This window comes from Ictidomys tridecemlineatus, chromosome 3 (assembly GCF_052094955.1).
Source record: "Ictidomys tridecemlineatus isolate mIctTri1 chromosome 3, mIctTri1.hap1, whole genome shotgun sequence".
Classification (NCBI taxonomy): Eukaryota; Metazoa; Chordata; class Mammalia; order Rodentia; family Sciuridae; genus Ictidomys; species Ictidomys tridecemlineatus.
In genome coordinates, this window is record NC_135479.1 from 106,419,351 (window position 1) to 106,432,009 (window position 12,659).

General features: G+C 35.0%; 1 protein-coding gene and 1 non-coding gene across 2 annotated transcripts in view; one reads left to right on the forward strand and one right to left on the reverse strand.

The window, feature by feature from the left end:
- Ppm1l (protein phosphatase, Mg2+/Mn2+ dependent 1L) overlaps positions 1–12,659 on the forward strand; it is a 292,081-nt gene that overhangs the window by 61,169 nt on the left and 218,253 nt on the right. The gene's annotated exons all lie outside the window — the stretch shown is intronic.
- Positions 4,080–4,186, reverse strand: LOC120884712 (U6 spliceosomal RNA). The gene has a single exon (XR_005727123.1). It is a non-coding gene; the product is annotated as a U6 spliceosomal RNA (small nuclear RNA).

Consider the following 12,659-nt stretch of genomic DNA (forward strand, 5'->3'; position numbering starts at 1 on the left):
AATCCTTGTCTCCAATGTCCTTGTCATATACTGTCTGAAGTAATAGATTGCATTTTCATATATAATCTTAAAAGTCACTTAACTGGCATTGTGGACAGGGATGCTTTAATAAAACAACAAAAAATAAGTAGGCTTCTCTGAGAAATATCAGTTTCAAGCAATGTAGCTAAGTGTCCTATGGATGTGGGATTCAACTTTCTCAGTTTTGTTAAGTTAATTATGACTCATGCATCTGTTTTTATCTCCCAAAATATTGTTATTATTTTTTCCTCTGGTTTTCATTATATTTGTGGATTTTTCTATGTTTAATCTCATTACATCCTATTAGGAATTTGAAAGAGGACAAACTGTATATATTCAATAGACCTTCTTTGAGTAGTTATGGTATTATTATTCATTGAGCTCTTACTTACTAGTCGGTTCCTGCACTACATACATTACCTGTGTAATTTCACTATATTTTGTGGACAGCCTTAGTGGTAAAGAGGTGAAGGTAGGGTCAGAACTGAGGTCTTTTGACTGCATAGCCTGTATTCCTCACACTGTACCAACTGTACTGTTGTATATTTTTTATCTTTTCATAGCTCTATTTAATAATAATAAGCTATTTAAAATTAAAATCACCCAACACAATAATTCTTTTTTGCAGTATTTTCCATTTAGCTTTTTCTAAAAGCTGAGTTTTCAGAAAATCATCAATTTCTTCATATGAAGAAATTAGTGCTCTTTTAATGAAATATGAGGTAGTTTCAGTATTGTGTTTCTAAAAGACTCCAGAACTTCATCATTTGAATAAACCAAATATTTTCTGTTATCCTTCCTTCTTTGGTTTGTACTGTTCCTTACAAGACTCTTGTCATTATTAGGGGCCTTGAAGAAAAAAGGGATATTTTATATATATTAAAATAAAAGTATGTATAACAAGAGTGTTTTGGGTTTCAAAATTTTGATTTGTGCATTGGTGTTTAATGTATATATATGGGTTATTTAAAAATTTGTCTTTTTAAAAATTGCCTATAAATAAAACTTTTTTCCTAACTTTACTGTGTATCATAATAGTAAATATCTGTAAGCATTATAGATTGGAAGGCATATTTCAACTTCAAAATGTTGTCAAATAGAAATTACTGTACTTCAAATGGTAGTTTATGAAGTTCTATGTGAGTAAAAATGTGTTAGTAGTAATGAAAACTAGTATGTATTCAGATCTAAGAATGTTTCAAATGGCTAAGTTAAGCACAGATGCTTTGGTACATTTGTTTAGCAAACAACTGCTAAGGTCAAGGCACTATCCTAGTCTCTTGTGCTTAAATGCAAAATTAAGAAAAGTTGAATGAAAATCTCTAAAAGGGAGACCTTTTAATAAAGGACTGTGTTTAAGGAAAACAAATTGAGATCAAAAGAGGAAAAACATACAAATAAAAACCATGAAACAAAAATAAATATGAAAAGTAAATTTTAGAAGACAAAGACAATTTTAAAAATTCCTACTCATAAAAATAAGATCAAATTATCTTCTGTTATCGTAAGACAAAAAGAAAGCCTGCTTTACATAAATCAGTATGCATAATTTGTGGAGCACTGGACTACTGGAAGGTTGCCAGAATAGCTTTTGGTGAGATGAAATCCAGGGGAGTTCTTATTTACAGGAAACTAGTTAATGTTGTTTTCTGTTCTTTGCTTGTGTGCTTCTGTTGATTTTTCTTAATGTTCTTCTTGATTCCAGATGGCTAGCGTAGTGAGAAAATTCTCAAAAATATTGGTTTGTGAGATATTGATAAGGAGTAAAGTTCAGGTTCTTATTCTGTTGTGTAAATGTGTAAATGATTATACTTTAATTACCAATGTTCTGTGGGAGGTAATTAGGTCATGAAGGTGACACTTATGTGAATGAGATTAGTGCCTTTATACAAAGAGGCCAGAGAGTTAGTTAGCTTTCTTTCTGCCATGTGAGGATACAATGAGGAACCAACCATCTATAATCTGGAAGAGGACCCAAACAAGAATCTGACCATGCTGGCTTGCATCCTCATCTTGGTCTTCTAGGATCCAGAACTGTGAAGAATAAATTTCTGTTGTTTATAATTCAGCCAGTCTATGGTCCAAACTATGAATGCTTTTTAAAGTAGTGACATGGTTGATGGTATTTAAATGCATGTTTTAGCACTGTTAGTGTGTGATGAGGACAGGGAATTCTTTGATGAGGTAAAGGCCATCAGCTGGAATCCTACGAGTGTCAGCTTGCTCATTCTATGACAAAAATCTGCTATTTTAACACTAACTCACCACCTGTCAAAAGTAGGCCGGTGGGCATAAGGAGCACCAGATGAGACAATGTGGATGGAATAGTGCACCTCCATTATTAGAATCATGACCACAAATCAAGGTCTGTCACTGTCATTGGCAACTGTTTAGTAGTCTTGTGTCTGCACATATTATGTATATAGAAAGACATAGTATATGTCTTTTAGAAGACAAGAACAAGAAATTTTTATATATGTGTATTATATATAATTTTTATTTATTTTCTTTCATTTATTTTATACACAAAATATAAAAGTTGTGCATATTAACATGGTACTATGTAATTTTTGCTACATGTATACATTGTGTAATGCTTAAATCAGGTGAAACTTATCTCTTCAAACATATATCAATTCTTTGTGGTGAAAACTTTCAAAAATCTGTTCTTTCAGCTGTTTGAAATGTATATTCATAATTGTTATATAAAGTTACCATACTATGTGGTAGTACCCCAGAACTTCTTGCTCCTAGCTGGTGTGCAAGGTTTCCCTTTTTTCTGCAACCTTGCTAGCAACTTGATATCTAAATTTAATCTTTTTGATATTAGCCATTCTTAGTGGGATGAGGTGATATCTCATTTTGGTTTTGATTTACATTTTTCTGATTGTTAGTGATGTTGAGCATTTTTTTCATGTACCTGTTTATATGTTTTCTTTTGATAAATGTCCATGTATGTCTATTGCCTTTTTTTTTTTTTTTAAAGTACCTGGGATTGAACCCAGGGGCATTTAACTAGTGAGTCATATCCTCAGCCCTTTTTTCATATTTTATTTAGAGACAGGGTCATGCTAATTTGCTTAGGGCCTCCCTAGGTTGCTGAGGCTAGCTTTGAACTCATGGTCCTCCTCAGTTCTTAGCTACTGAGATCACAGGCGTGCACCGCCCCGACTCTATTGCCCATTTTAAAATCAGGTTATTTATTGTATTGCTATTGAGATCTTGTAGTATATATTTTGGACACTAAACCCTTGTCAGGTGTATACTTTCTCCCATTCTGTAGGTTCTCTCTGCAATGTTGATTGTTTTCTTCACTTTTAGAAGCTTTTTAATTGAATATAATTCCATTTGTCTATTTTTGCTTTGTTTTCTGTGCTTTGGGGATTCATGGCATATTTTTATAATCTCCTTCCTGATTTGGTCCTCATTTTCTTTTCTTTTTAAAAATATTTTTAGTTGAATATGGACACACTACCTTTATTTTGTTTAGTTTTTTTTTTATGTGGTACTGGGGAGTGAGCCCAGTGCCTCAGGCATGCCTCATTTTATTTTCTTTGAGTATAGCTTTTCATTTTTAAAATTCTTTTTGGGATCCCTAAACATCAAAAATTTAATTTAACCTTTCTTTTTCCCCTCTCCTTTATTATATACATAATATCTTTATCTCTTTATGTTTCCTCAATTAATGTTTAATTCCAAAGGATGATAAAATAGAAAGATTTCTAAATTATACCAGAAACAAAAATTGATCTACTTTAGAAAAAAATAAAAAAACTCACTTTTCTCCCCTCTTCCTTTTTTTTTTGCATTACAATTTTTAATACACCATTAGACCACAATTTATCATATCTCTGATTGTATATAAGGTATGTTGACACCAAATTCACATCTTTTTTTTAACATTTTTTTCATTTATTTTTTAGTTGTAGTTGGACATAAAACCTTTATTTATTTATATTTATGTGGTGCTGAGGATCAAACCCAGGGCCTCACATGTGCTAAGCGAGCGATCCACTGCTGAGCCACAACCCCAGCCCCCAAATTCATATCTTAATAAAAAAAATATGGAACACTTCACAAATTTGTGTTTCATCCTTGTGCAGGGGCCATGCTAATCTTCTATGTATCATTCCAATTTTAGTGTAAGTGCTGTCGAAGCAAGCACTAATTTAATTTTTCTTAATTTTGTATTCCATTTTATGCTCCAGTGCCTAGGACACTGTTATGAATATGGAAAAAGCTTAGTTAGTTAAACAAGATAGCCCCCAAAGATTCTTTTTTGAAGTCAGTTTATTCATGAGTAATATTCTTGTATCCTGGTGTAGACTGGCTTCCCTTATTCCTGATATATCTTTATAGGAAGGTAGATAAATAAATAGCCTCTTACAATGGAATACTTTCTATTTGTTAGCATTTTCCAATTTAAATAAGCATATAAAAGCCTACGTTAGGACGATAAAAGGTCAAAAATCTTTGTCAATAATAATGTTACTAATAATAGTATTAAGGGCTGGAGATGTGGCTCAAGTGGTAGCGCGCTCGCCTAGCATGCGTGCGGCCTGGGTTCGATCCTCAGCACCACATACAAAGAAAGATGTTGTGTCCGCCGAGAACTAAAAATAAATATTAAAAAAAAAATTCTCTCTCTCTCTCCTCTCTCACTCTCTCTTTAAAATAAATAATAATAGTATTAATAAATTTATGATGACAATTATTGATATATTTTAGTTTAAATCCTACAAAATTGTAAATATAATTTTTCTTTAAAAAATTTTTAATTTGTTTTAATTAGTTATACATGACAGCAGAACACATTTTGTTTCATAGTACACAATTGGAGCACAACTTTTTTCATTTCTCTGGTTGTACACAATGTACAGTAGTACCATTTGTGCAATCATACATGTACCTAGGGTAATGACGTCCTTCTCATTCCACCATCTTTCCTACCTTCATGCCCACTCCCCTCTCTTCCTTCCCCTTTACCCAATTCAAAGTTCCTCCATTTTCCCCATATCCCCTCACCCCATTATGGGTTAGCATCCACTATTCAGAGAGAATATTCAGCCTTTGGGTTTTTGGGGTTGGCTTACTTCGCTTAGCATGATATTCTCCAGCTCCATCCATTTATCTGCAAATGCCATAATTTTATTCTCTTTTAATGCTGAGTAATATTCCATTGTGTATATATACCACAGTTTCTTTATCTGCTATAAACAATGATGTGGCTGTGTCACTATAGTAGGTTGATTTTAAGTCTTTGGGTAGAGACTGGAAATTGCCTATATTTGACCATGACCTGTAAAAGTGGCGTTTTCTTATAGTTTAGCCTAAAATGCTAGTAATGATAGCAGCTCATTTGCATTGACTACTTACAATGCTAAATGATTTCATGCATTATTGGATCCTCCAACCTCATGAGCAAGTATTGTCACTTCTCCCATGTTATAGACAATGTTAGAGGAGAAAGTAACTTTTCTGAAGTCACTTAGAGCAGCACTCTTAATGTTTAACTCTCTTATTTTGCCTGGCAGAGTTGATTGAGTGAATAGACTACAAGAAGACAAGAAGAAAGTTAAGAATATTTGGCTGTTAAAAACAGTATCAGATCTAACACTGATACTTCAAAATAGCTATTGCTATTTTGAAGTCATTTTATCATCAGAAGAGAAATGCACAAAGGCTCCTAGTTTGTTTGTTTGTTTTTGGTCTTTGGCTGATATTTGTGAACACTCAATAACGATGCCCAGCAGGTGCTATAAAACAGAGCAGGTTGTAGCCAGCTTCTACAGTATGAATAAGGATTAAGATCCTTTCTCCCTTTGTTGCTTTTGATAACCTTCAACTTTTCTAGGCAAGAGTTTGCCTTTCTGTGTAGATTTTTGACACATAGCTGCGTAAAACTGTCTAGCTGATCTGCATGAATCTTATTACTTTCTGCCTAGATGTGTGGTACCTTCCAGAATCTGTGCTGCAGAGGGTTAGTTTTGTCCCTCTTGGTTAGCCTGAACACTCTGCCTTGGGATGACTGTCAGGATTCCATTGTTTTTAGACATAGCCCCACCATAGGTAAATCATTAGTATTACTTCTGAGATGAGTCAAACTAGAAGCTTCTTATGGTAGATGTGAGTCTTCTGGCATATGGGTGTTCAAACTTTAATTTTTTTTTTGGTGGGATTGGGGATTGGTTCCAGGGCCATGTGCATGTGAGGCAAGCACTCTACCAATTGAGCAAGCCCAAGCTGTATTTTTAAATTTTTAATTACAGCTTGGACTTTAACGTGGAATTTGATCCATGGCTCAGTATATGGTTTGGGGTCTTTGTTAGACTCTGGCTTAATGATGCTATTTGTTTTAATTTTTTCTTTTATTATACTTTTTAATATCTTTAGAGGCCATTAAAACAATTGGTAAATGGAGTATAATAAGTATTTTGTGAAATTAAGTAATATGGAATACTAATAGCAACAGAAAGTTGCACTTGAATATTGAATTATAGATGAGTTTCTCTGGTAATTTTGCATATTAATTACTGAAAATACATGAATGTACTCCAGGTACAGATGAATTCCCTCCCTGATAGAATCATCATTCAGTCTACTAGATTTTTAAAGTTCATTTAAAAAAATATTTATTTTTTTAGTTGTAGTTGGACACAATATCTTTATTTTATTTATTTATTTTTATGTGGGGCTGAGGATCAAACCCAGGGCCTCACATGTGCTAGGCCAGTGTTCTATTGCTGAGCCACAACCTCAGTCCTTAAAGTTAATTTTTTAAAGGTAACATGAACTTAGATTAAGGTGTGAGACAAATTGTGAAAATACCATTTCTGATACTACTCAGTCTTTCTTTTTTTTAATGTAAAAGTACTATCTTTAAAAGAAAATGTGTATTTACAACACTCATTGAAACACATATATTGGATAATGGCAACAATCCTTGGATGGGAAGCAGCATTGCAAAATTTGACTCTGTTTTATCACTCCCAAGAATTTCCATTAGGGCTCCAATATAGAATTATTAGTTGTAAAAAGAGATCAGCCAATTTGATGAAGGGGCTATAGGTCTGCAGATAATTGAACAAATATATCATGGTTTAAAAAAATCACACATGAGATGACAATTACAGTGAATAGGACAGAGGAAAGAAAAGAAAAGGGAAAGAAAAAGAAAAGGAACAATGATGGATTTGTGGGCAATAAAATGTAGTTTCAATACCAGCCTACTTAACATGCTTTCTCAGTAGGAGGCCATTGTTCTTTCTCAAACTCTTTTTGCTTGGCTGTTTTCCTTCACTGTTTAGGAGGAGGACAGTCCTCCTCCCAATCCCCTTCTAGTTTTTGACCACAGACTAAGAGTGTTGCTGAGGTTGTTAGGGAAGTAATGGAATTTGCATCTACAAGCTACAAATGTGGTCAGCCTCTGCAAGGAGGCTTCCATTACAAATGCTCCTGTTATCACTCTGAAATGCTTTATTTCTGGTTAATTTTTTAAAAATAATTTTAATGTTTAAAGAGACTTCTATATTGGGGCTGGGGATGTGGCTCAAGCTGTAGGGCGCTCGCCTGGCATATGTGCGGCCCGGGGTCGATCCTCAGCACCACATACAAACAAAGATGTTGTGTCTGCTGAATACTAAAAAATAAATATTAAAAACATTCTCTCTCTCTCTCTCTCTCTCTCTCTCTCTCTCTCTCTCTTTAAAAAAAATAAAGAGACTTCTATAGATTATTACTCTTTTCTTTTCCTTTCTTTTAGGGGTGTGCATGCCTTGATATGCAAAATGCACACTGCAAAAGTATTTCAGTATAAGGAGTTAAATTTTGGGGTATGTGTGTGTATGTGTATTATTCTAAAAGTAGGATTTGCAAAACTGGGGAAAATGGGTGCATATTTTAGTATCCAAATACTTTTAGTATTTAAAAGTATTTCTACTTTTAAAGAAAATAATTGGAGAGGTAGGATAGAAAATATAAAAATATGTGGCCAAGTCACAAGTCACAATTAGATTATGTTTTCACACAGGCTTTTGCACACTCTTTCCAGTTGACTAATGACTGAAACAGATTAATGTGTATGGAAGCCACATGGATCAATGGGTTGTACTTCTTGAAAGGATGCAAGTACAGTGCTTACATATCTCCCAAAGTGGCAGGATTAGGTTACTTTACCTACACATGTGTGTATTCCATACCTTGCTTGCCCATGTTTGCCAAGTGCTAAGTCACCACACATGGTCTAAGTAAGGATATGTTTATGGGGACTGTACAACAGAATATTTGGAATTGGGACTATCCTCTGAAATTCATGCATTCAGCATGCATTCATTAAGTCCTTATGGAATGTTTACTAAATGCTGAACATTATTATGGGTACTGGGGATGCAGTGGTGACAAAATAGTAAAAATTACTTATTCTCTAGAGGGGGTAAATAGACAAATATATATAAGATATATAAGGTATATTAGTGATACAGTACTAGGGAAAACCAAAGCATAGAAAGAAAGGGGCTAGCAAACATTGCTAGGGCAGTAGAAAATGAAATTTTTGATAGGGAGTGAGTGATATTTATTTCTGGGACATGTGGTTCTTATCCCACAGCTCCAGGTCTCCTGCATAATTTCCTTAGACTATACAACCTGCACAGACCTCAAGAAAAGAGGACCGACATTTCATTGTGTAGAGAGGTTTTACCATTCCAAACAAAACAAAACATTCCAAGCACTTTTTAATTATTGTAGGTTGCCAAAAATCAACTGAAACAACTAAGTAACAAAGAGCTAGAGGTCCTGAGAAAGATGCATAATTTAAAAAAAAAAAACTGCTCCTAATTCAAACATTTGAGTCTATGTTTCTATACCTCTAATAGGATTGTCATTCTTCCATTAGTTAAGGAGAACAACCATTAGAAAGAAGCAGTAATTCTAGGGCAATGAAGTTCACTTAGTGAGAACATGATACACCTCTCATTTATTGGCTCAAGGAAGCACAAACAGTGGGAGACTCTAAGTTTCCTCCATCTTCTAGAGCATGCCCTGCATGCTGCCTTTATTTGTTTGTTTATTTATTTATTTATTTTTGGCCTATTGGGTTTCCCTACCCTGTTGCATGGGTTTCTGCTCTCCATCCTTATTTTTGTTTGTCAAAACTCTATTCATCTCCTAATGACAGGGGCCCAGCCTGTTTCTCTGGTATCTGGCACAAGTAAATGCACAACAAATGTCTAATACATAAAAGAGTGCATGGATTGGGAGGCTGAGACAGGAGGATCACAAGTTCAAAGCTAGCCTTAGCAAAAGTGAGGTGATAAGCAACTAAGTGAAACCCTGTCTCTAAATAAATACAAAAATAGGGCTGGAGATATTGCTCAGTGGTCAAGTGATCCTGAGTTCAATCACTGGTAAAACTGCCCCCATTCAAGGGGATGAATGGATGAAACAGGGGAGCATGATTGGCATATACCTACTTCATTTTACTGTCCACAAATTTCTGTTACAAGTGCTGTTTCCAGACTTTGTCCTATCTCTGACTTAGACTCATTTTCCTTTCACATTCCTCTCATTAAACAAAACAAAACAAAATTGGTTTAGGAGGATGCCAGAAAACTCAACCACCGGAGAGGGAGGCTTGCCCTCCCATGTTTCTGAGTGGCCATCAGGTACATTTTACTTTTTTGCCCACTTCCCTTTAAAAAAATGGCTGATTTTTCCTTACTGTGGCCTTCTGTTCCTTCTTTCCTCACTAACTCCCTTCTCATCCTTCAGGTAGACAGACGGGAGTAGGATTTCGTTTGTAGCTTGTCAGCTCTTCTTGTCAGTGGGCAGAGATATGGTTGAGCTTTAAGAGGGGCTTGGGAGGTAGAGTTATTAAGGGAGTAGCAGCTTTGGTTTATCAACAGGTGGTAAGAGGGGGATGAATACACACATATTTTCCAGTTCATTAAAGAGAGTGAAATTCCCAAGCTTTGAACCCGTTGGCATGTCTTTCTTGCCCTATTCTCTAATACATTAGTGTGCCCTTCACACATTGTACCTCAGCCTGTTAAGGTACAGCCTGGCAGCTGCTTCTCAGATCAAGTGGGTTGGTCTGTCACTAAAACAGGGCTAGAAATCTTTAGAGCAGTGGAAAAAACAAGGAGAAATCCCCAAAGCTTGGCATGATGAATCTTGGCTTTGTGAGCTTAATTTGTTCACTGCTTAGGCAGTTATTTGGTACATTGTTTTTTTTTTTTCCTTAAGCTTAGTTTAAAATAAAGCCTAGGAAATTTCTATTGTTATCATTATTTTCATTATCCTTATGGTTGTCATCACAGCTGCTATTAGTGAATGCCAACTCTGATCAATGATCTTTATGCTTTACATGGATTAGTTCATTTAATCCACAAATACATTTACCAAGGAAGAGTTGACCCTAAGCTTTTAACTATAATTTCATACATTAGTAAAAAAAAACTATAAATTTTCTATTGTAGGTATAAGCTTCAAGGTAGGATAAAGCCATGAAGGGAAGTCATTCATAAATAGGAATATTTTATGTTATTCCCACTTTACCCTAAAAATTTAGTAAATAGATTTCTATATGGATTAAAGAAGTTTGGATTCACATAAAAGAAAAATGAGTCAAATCATAATTATATGCTATTGGTCTAAAAATTAGATTCTGAGGGCTTCTCACTTATCAGTAAATTTTTATGGTCATACACATGAGATGGTAGGACTGGTTCTGTTTTCAGTTTACAAGTGTGCATGCTGCAGTAGGGAAAATTAATAAAAGACTTAAAATTGAATTAAAAACTTATTTTAAAATGTTTTATTTTACTTATAAACCTTGATGTTTTATTTTCTCATGCAATTTCAAGTCTCCTTTAAATAGTTTAAAAATAGCTTTTAAGTCTGCTACTTGTAAGCATGCATACGATTATAGCAGTAGTAGACTTAAGAGTATTTAAGAACTATTTAGAGCAGCTTTCTAATTGCCCACTTTAGCACAGATTATAAATCAACAAACATTTTCTAAATTCCTGTTCCATGCCAGGAGTGGTGTTAGATGTTGGGGATGGAATTCAGCTAAATACTACCAATTGCAGCCTGCACCTACCTTGGACAGCACCCAATAGGGTTTAATAGGGGATGTACTGGAATGCTCTTGTTTAAACATGTTTCATTTGTTGCCAGTAGAGCCCAGGCTTTTCATTAGTGGCCAAATGATTAGAAATAAATTTATGTGTTGTCTGAATTAACTTATTTAAAATATTTTTTAATTGTAGATAGACACAATATCTTTATTTTATTTATTTATTTTTATGTGGTACTGAGGATCGAACCCAGTGCCTGATATGTGTGCTGAGGATCAAACCTAGTGCCTCATATGTGCGAGGCAAGTGCTCTACCATTGAGCCACAACCCCAGTCCCCTGAATTAACTTTTTAATTAAAGTCAGTGATGGGTTTGGGGGAGGCAGTATTAGGTATGGTTTGAATAAAAGTTGATGGCAGTAGAGGCTTTGTTCATGTTTTCCTTTGTAATGTCCCGGTAACATGGTCTAATTTGAGTGGAATTAAGCTTAAACAGCTCAAAATTATATAGTTAATACACCCTTTTTCAAATACTATTTCAAGTAAATGTAAGTCAGCTACCATGATTCTGATCCACAAAGACTGGTAGAAATGGATGTGGGCAGATGGCAAGGGCCCCTGCATTGCTAGTTCATGGGGACTGATTTTGATTTTTTTTGGTAACAATCTTATTAGGCCACCTTCTAGGGTTGGACAGGCTGTTTGTTAGAAGACCAGAATCTCTGTGAGGCAATGAGCAGAGATGTAAGAGATCAAGGTTGAATCCCAAATGCCTCTTATTTGCCACTGGTGTTGTCTCAGGTTTGTTTTATCATCAGTAAAACAGATATGGTAGACTTTTTATAGGCTTTTGTGAAGATTTAAATCCAAAGCACCCAGCACAGTGTGTGACTTTTTCCAGGCATTGACTTTCTTCAATTTCTAGTGATCCCCAGTATGAAAATGGTGTTAGAATATGTACCCTGTATTGTTCTACAGGTAGTATTTATATAGGTAATGATAGTCACTACTTTTTATATTGACTGCAGTTGGAAATGTAGTATTTTCATTATAAGAAAGGTGTAAATTCAATCACTCTTGCTGAATATCTTTTTATGTAGCTGGCTTTGTAGAATATATTAGAGATATAAAAATGAATAAGAATTCATTTTATTCAAGTAGTTCAGTCTATTAAGGAAAAGGGATGCAGAGTTAACTATCTAGAGTGGAATGTAGTGAACTATTTTTGCTGAGTAGATACACTGCTGTGTATTACAGGGTTGGTCAGGACTCTGCCTGCTGGCATGGTGGAGTTAGGCCAGGCAAGGCTTGTCAGAGATGTCATTTAATTGGGCTTTGGGATATGATGGACCTCAGGGGCGGGGCAGAGAAAGGGTCATATAAACAGAAATTACAGTCAGAAGAGATCATCTACGGCGAGGCATGGAGCTAGAAGGTACCTGATGTACTCTAGGGAGTCTGAGGAATCCAGTGTGACTGGATTCTAAAATAGTTGAGATTGTGCAAGTGAGACTAGAAGTACAGCTCAAGTCATACCTTGTTCATATTCTTATGAGCTCT